Genomic DNA, 7,380 nt, shown 5'->3' on the forward strand with positions numbered 1-7,380 from the left:
AAATTTCCATTTTCATTCCTCTAGAATATGATCTACAATTATGCTGCTAGGTCATTGTATATTTATGACCAGAATACATACATATATATTTTTTTACATTAACGGGTCATTTGAGCGACCATGAATTTCCATCCTCTACCAATATGGGTATGAATAATGTATGTATTTATTTGTATATACAGACAAAAATCCTTAATTCATGCTGTGAACTGCAGGTGTCTTCTAATATTCAGTGTAATCATTTCTGATTTTTTATTAAAGTTATCATTAGAAATATCAGACTGGGAACATATTAACAACCTAAAGAGAAATCAATAATTGCTTATGAGTGGACATGGCTTAGCTTTCTAAGACAATTGATCTAGTATCTACTATGGAGCTCCTTCGATATTTCTGAAGAAGGTATTGCCAAGCAATGTGAGCGCAAGTAATAACTCACATTAAATGGATTTTCCATCCGATTGAAGATTGACTACTGACAATGTAGACAGTTCTAAGATCCATCTTTCAGGGAAGGTTATTTGCTGCAGAATATTAGCCCTTCAAGTGGACCTGTAAAACCAGGTCTTTTTTTGTCATGTTTAGTAGTGCACTACGCACAGGGTGCAGAGTTCAGGAGCGCATTACACAAGGTGTATAGGATTCAGGAGTGAAGTACACACAGGTTGCAGGGTTGAGGAGTGCATTACACAAAGTGTACAGGATTCAGGAGTGAAGTACGCACAGGTTGCAGTGTTTAGGAGTGTATCACACGCAGGTTTTAGGGTCCAGGAGTGCATTGCATGTAGAAAGCAGGGTTCATGAGATTGCTATTCATAGTGCAAGGTTCGGGAATGTGTTTCTCACAGAGTGTAGGGCTCAGGTGTGTGCTGTAAACAGAGTGCAATATTCAGAAGTGTGCTATGCACAACGTGCAGGGTTCAGGTGTGCAGTAATCACAGAGTGCAGGGTTCAGGAGAGTGCTACGCACAGAATGCATGGTTCAGGAGTGTGTTATAAACATTGTATAAGATTCAGGAGTGCACTACTCACAGAGTGCAGGTTTCAGAAGTGTGCAACTCGCATGGTCCCAGAAGTGTCCTACTCACAGAGTTTAGGGTTCAGGGGTGTGTTATAAACAAAGTGCAAGGTTCAGGAGTGCGATACCCACAGGGTGCAGTGTTCAGGAGTGCATTACACAGTGTACAGGGTTCAGGAGTGCAGTACACACAGGATTCGGGGTTCAGGAGTGTGTAACACAAAGAGTGGAAGGGTTCAAGAGGGCATTATGCACATGGTGCAATGTTCAGGAGTGCATCACACACAGGATGCAGGGTTCAGAAGTGTGCTACTCACAGAGTGCAGGGCTTAGGTGTGCAATAATCAAAACGTGCAGGGTTCAGGAGTGCGCTACTGAGTCTTCCAGGGTCAGGAGTGTGCTATGCACAGGGTTTAGAAGTTTGTGATGCTGTGTTGCATTATATATGTTTCCCTCCCCCCATTCCCACCCCCTCGTGGGTATGGGGGTGGGATGCGTTTCCCCAGTTCCAATATTAACAAAAATTCCTTATTCAATCAACAGTCCTCCAGTATTCACGTGTGTAACTCCTCACCACAGAACACCCTTCGTGCCACCACCACCTTACAAAATGGCCACTTATTAAATTCAAATGGGAATTCACCTTTGGTTCATTCAGTGGATAACCACTCCTTATACTCGCTTGTTCTCCAGTCAGCAATCCACCGATTATGCAAACTCATAAAAAATATATGGGGCCAACATAGTGTAAAACGTTTCAACTTTTATTGTAAAAAAACTTAAAAACCAATTGCACTCACATGTTCCTGTGTCATCTAGCCGACACTAAGCTTATCCAGCCATGTATGAAAAGTGCGTTTTGGGCAAATCAATGTTGTTCCACAGGTAACCTTCCTCTCTCTCTCCTGGGTTCACCTGTTACCGGCGCCTGCACTGCAAACGAATCCCACAGCCTCTAGAGGCTTGTTGAAGCATTGATCTATATAATAATAAGCAAGTGGTATTGCTAAGGTTAGATTGTACTATATGCACAGGTAAAGGTTTCGACACAGTTAAGGTTACATATACATATATATTTTGCTGTTATTTCACTAAAAGGTAGACAGGGGCACAATTCACAATTTATCACATATTTTATCTCACTTCATAGAAGGGGTTTATTGGATTGCAGCGCACCGGTATAAAATTAGATAATTATTTGAGCGCCGGTATTTTCTTTTCCATTATATCTTTCTTTCCACCCCTAAGCCTAACCCCCCATTACCTTGTCTCCAGAACCCAACCTCCAGGCTATCTCCCCATAAAAGTTTTTAAACCTATATCTTGGGAAAAAAGAAAATGATTGAAATCACCACCTAGAACATATTACATCTTGTGTCTATTCCAGCTCACATGGGTGATGTCCAAGCAAGAGTAAAATATTTAAAAAAAGAGAGAAGAGAGGGGGAGGGGCATGGAGCAAGGGGGAAGGTTGGTCCCAAATGGGGTAGGGACAGGGGTACAAAGATAAATAAGAAGGTGGTCCGCCCCGAAAAATAAAAAAAGGGAGCGTCCAATAGATATTACCCCTCATCCCTTGAAAAAAAAAAAAGAGGGTGGGGTTATCTTCCTCTTCCCCCTCCTTCTCTCTAAAAAAAATAAAAAAAGAAGAAAAAATAAAAAAAATTCTTTACAGAAAAGGAGGAAAGAGCCATTTAAATAGAATTACAAGTGTGGAAGCAAAATCCATCATGCCTTCATCATCATAAAGAAATTCAGCAAAAAAATAAAAAAGAAGTCCCACAATAGGGGGAGAAATATGTTCATTTATGACTCACGGTCTCCATGAGGGATCTCCACCACTGATACTTGCTGCGGTTGCTGCTCTCCTTTACGTCTTGGTAAAGTTTCCACAAAAGGACTCGGAGCCCCCCCTTTTGGTTGTCTTTTCTTTATTGGCAGAAGCCAGTTTGGCACCTCGCAACATTCTGCTCCCAAGAACAAAAATAAGGCGGTGAGATCCGCTGGTGACAGTAATAGAAACATCGCTGTTCCCTTCCTGACCGTCAGAGATATCGGATACACACACATGACTAAAACTTTTACTGCCTGGGGACAAATATCACCTCCCCCATCTGAGGCACTAAAGGCACATATTATGGTAATACCAAAAGAAGGGAAGGATCAGTCGGTGTGCAGTAGTTATCGTCCGATATCATTACTGAACGTGGACATGAAAATAGTCACAAGGATACTCGCATCCCGGTTTCAACCCTACCTGACGCAGTTGGTACATTTGGATCAAGTGGGGTTTATACCTACACGGGAAGCTAGAGATAGCACTATTAAAGTACTGAATCTGGTCCAATATGTAAATCAAAGGAAGATGCCGAGTATCTTTGTGAATACAGATGTGGAAAAGGCCTTTGATAGGGTCAATTGGACCTTCATGACAGGAGTGTTAAAACAGATGGGACGCGGGGAGCGAATGCTACACTGGATAGCCGGGATATACTCTATGCCACAAGCCTTGATAAAGGCTAATGCGGTACATTCAGAAAATTTTCCAATATCAAATGGGATGCACCAGGGATGACATGGAGAGTAAACTGATCACCATTGGACAACAAATAAGTGCAATCCCATTAAGTAGAGCTATATGGTTTTACGCTGCTATACCCTCTGCATTAAAATGACATCCTTTGATAGGGCCCACACTTCGGATGGGTTCAAAGCTTATTCAGAATTGTCATCTTTAAACCCACCCCTGTTTCCTATCTTGGGTAACCCAGATTTCCCACCTGGCCTAGAGCCAGGAGTATTCAAGAAACTGAAAGAGAAAGGTTGCTTCCAAGCTTCACATTTTTTTTTTTTAGGTCTAATAACTGGCCAACAATATATCTTCTTACGCATTCGGGAGGACAATTTGAAATACCCTTCTGGCAAGCACGACAGATTAGACATTTCTTGGAAACATTGGGGCCACAGGAAAGTTATGTTCGACCATGTACAAAATCTTTGAGGTATTGTGAGGAGAAGGGACCTCTCTCCCACGTCATTTCCAAGATATATGACTTGTTGACCACCCCTCCGGAGGACTTTAGAATGTTAAGTCTGGGAAAGTGGGAGATAGATCTGGGACAAATCTTTACAATAGACCAACGAAAGAAAATAATACATCAAACTCTAAAATCATCTAGATGTACTAAGATACAGGAGTTGAATTATAAATTACTAACGCGTTGGTACTATACTCCCTCATTAATGAATAAATTCTTCCAAGGAGCGTCGGACAGGTGCTGGAGGGGCTGCCAAGAGAGAGGCACTATGGTACATATTTTCTGGACATGCCCAGTAATTAGACAGTTTTGGCAAGAAGTTCAGAGAATTACTCAATTATTTACAGAATACCAGATCCCTGAGGACCCGGCCTTCTTTCTTCTGCAATCCTCACAAATTCCAATGGAGAGATATAAAAACTCGATCATAAGTCACTTGGTGAATGCTGCCAAAAGCGTGTTGGAAGGACCCAAGAACACCCCAGATAACTATGTGGCTTAATAAAGTAAGAAGTATTGGGATTATGGAAAATTTGATATCCACGACCATGGACAGAAGAGAACAAATATCTCAAATATGGGCACCCTGGGAGACTTTCATGCAAAAAGAGGAGGGAAAGAGGCTGATTGGAGAGGAATATAGAGAGTAGCCTAGGTAGGAATGTTAAAAGGAGAATATAATAAGTATACAAGTAGGAACTTATCCGGACTGGGGGACCACTGAGGGGGGGAGGGATGAGGGTTTTTTTTTTTTTCAACTTTTTACTTATTTTGGGACCAGCTCGTAGCTGCTGGTTATAGATGCCCCTAGTTGAGTTAGGGGATTTAGACTAGGAGGTTAAAAAGGGAATTTAAGAGGGATATGTTTGTATAAACATAACAGGATTAAAAATCTAAAATTTTAAAATTATACTTTGTTTTGAAATATGAATGTAAAATTATGAAATTAGGTAGCAGTGTGCAACTGCTATTATTGATTTATTTCTGTTTTCCTGTAAAGAAATAAAGAAGAAAAAAAAAAAAGAAGAAGTTTGTGATGCACAGAGAACAGGGTTCAGGAATGTGCTACGCACAGAGTCCAACGTTCAGGAGTGTTATAAACAGTGTGCAAAGTTATAAATATACATGCACAGGAGTTCACTGCACATATAGTGCAGGGTTCAGGAGTACAGGTGCAGTTTGAATGTGTGTTACCCATGAGGTTTAGGGTTCAGGCCCGTTCAACAGCTCCCTACCTTTGCACCCCACATCTCACTTCTGCACCTTAACACCCCCCCCCCCCCCCAGCACTGCCCTGGTGTAACCCTGGAGCTGGCTGCCTATACCCAGAAAAGGAAGTCATTGGTAGCAATGACCCACCTTTAGTCCCTTGATGGGCACTCCTGAATGTTAAATGGGATTCAGATGGGCACTCATGGATGTAAGGGGGAAGCTCTTCATGAAACTCATTTTTTTTCAGCCCGTGAATATTAGTGAGCTCCGCAGTGTTACACTCGCACTAAAGAGTATGGAGACCCCTGGTCTAGGGTTCTACCAAGGTTATGTTCCCATTGTAGATTGTACTGAAGTTTCTGGGTAGATGCAACATGTGTGTTTTAATGAAATAGTAGACATCCTACCTCTCACTGCCTCCCTAGATCTTCACGCTAGTAACAAATTAATAATTTTATGGGAGACATTGCTTATTTACATCATGGTGTTTTAAAGTAGTAATAAGGGCTCATTTAGACTTGTGGCTGGGGGGTGGTAAAACACATTGTTGAGCCACATTTTTACTACCAACATTAAAAAAATCAACATCGTGTCGATCCAGATGTTGTCGAAAGGCCAACAACGGCCAATTCAGCAAGGATTGCTTGAACTTCAGAGTATGTGTGGCCAGCTTTAGATACTCCACTCTTTCACAAATCCTGACTCTGTTCTTGTGCGTCTGGGATCTTTGTGTTTTGCAGCACTTTAGTCTCTCTTTCAGAGAGGTGGCAATGATTACCACCCTCTGAAAAGCAATCAGTGGTGGTTTGCCTTTAAGAGGTTGGTATAGAAGCAGCTAACAGGCGGGACTGTGCTGCAACCGTGAGCCAAGCATCGCTGCAATGCGGTTCCATTGATCTCTTTCAATATGTTTTTATTAAAGGGATAGTTCACCTTTACCAAAAAAACTGCCTATGCAGATAAAGGGCATCTGTAGAAGAAAAAAAAAACTGTGGGTACATTCCAGAAGAGACACCGGCAGGAGACATGGGTGACTTATCAGAAGATCAGCTCATTGATTACAAAGATGCTTTTAACCTCTTTGACGGAGATGGTAAAATCTTCTATTTCCAGTGTGGTGATGTCTTACGAGATTTGGGACAAAACCCAACAAATGCAGAAGTCATTAAAATTTTGGGAAACCCAAAGATGGATGAGATGAACACCAAGATGCTTGACTTTGAACAGTTCCTTCCCATGTTGCAAACAATCGCTAAAAACAAAGACCAGTGCACAATTGAGGACTAAATCGAAGGTCTGAAAGTGTTTGACAAGGAAGGCAATGGATGTGTAATGGGGGCTGAACTTCGCCATGTTCTAATTACTCTAGGAGAAAAGATGCGAGAGGACGAGGTGGAAAATCTGTTGCTTGGGCATGAAAATGCTAATGGTGAAATCAATTAAGAAGAACTGGTCCGGATGGTAATGTTGGACTGATTCTTCTCTGCTATAGACCACCAGCATCCAAAGGGGGCAGCTCTTTGTATTAATGTTCCTGTCTGTTTTATTTTCCTTGGAGGGAAGGTTGAGCTTACTAGTGATGGGCATTTGTTTTCCTCCACTGGTCTGTCTCATGGGAGCAGTTTTATTTCCTCCAGTTCATCACAGGGGAGTTTTTGCTCTTGAAGACATCCGATTAAAACCTCATCAATGCTCCCACATGTGACCCACTGCAAAAGGACCCTGGAGTTTAACAGCTCTTGTATCATGCAGATAATAAATTATTTCTATTTTTCCTTTTCACCAAATAAACTGCATGCCTTTTTTTTTTTTAAACTGTGCAGCTCTGACTAAAGTTGAATATAACCCTTGCTATAGGTGTAGGCCATTTACATACCTTATGAAGCCTGACTGGAATACTCCCAGAACATTGCTAAGTGAGGCCTAGTCATCACTGCTCACCTCCACCATCACAGGAGTGAGCTCTCAAATACGGAGCTCAGAGCTACTGCATCAGGGGAGAGAAAGAGAATGTAAGCATATCTCCCAATTTTTTGCAATAGGAACAAGGGACACCTATTAGCTAAATTATGTAGGCATAGGACACACCCCCTCCCGTCGCCACCACCTTTC

The 7,380-nt window shown here is 41.8% G+C and overlaps 1 pseudogene; it reads left to right on the forward strand.

The window, feature by feature from the left end:
• Positions 1–6,268: 6,268 nt before the first annotated feature.
• Positions 6,269–6,888, forward strand: LOC143986613 (myosin light polypeptide 6 pseudogene; annotated as a pseudogene).
• Positions 6,889–7,380: the final 492 nt, after the last annotated feature.

The sequence above is a fragment of the Lithobates pipiens genome, unplaced genomic scaffold (genome assembly GCF_037356315.1).
Source record: "Lithobates pipiens isolate NorthernLeopardFrog02 unplaced genomic scaffold, aLitPip1_a1.2 Scaffold_17, whole genome shotgun sequence".
Taxonomy (NCBI): Eukaryota; Metazoa; Chordata; class Amphibia; order Anura; family Ranidae; genus Lithobates; species Lithobates pipiens.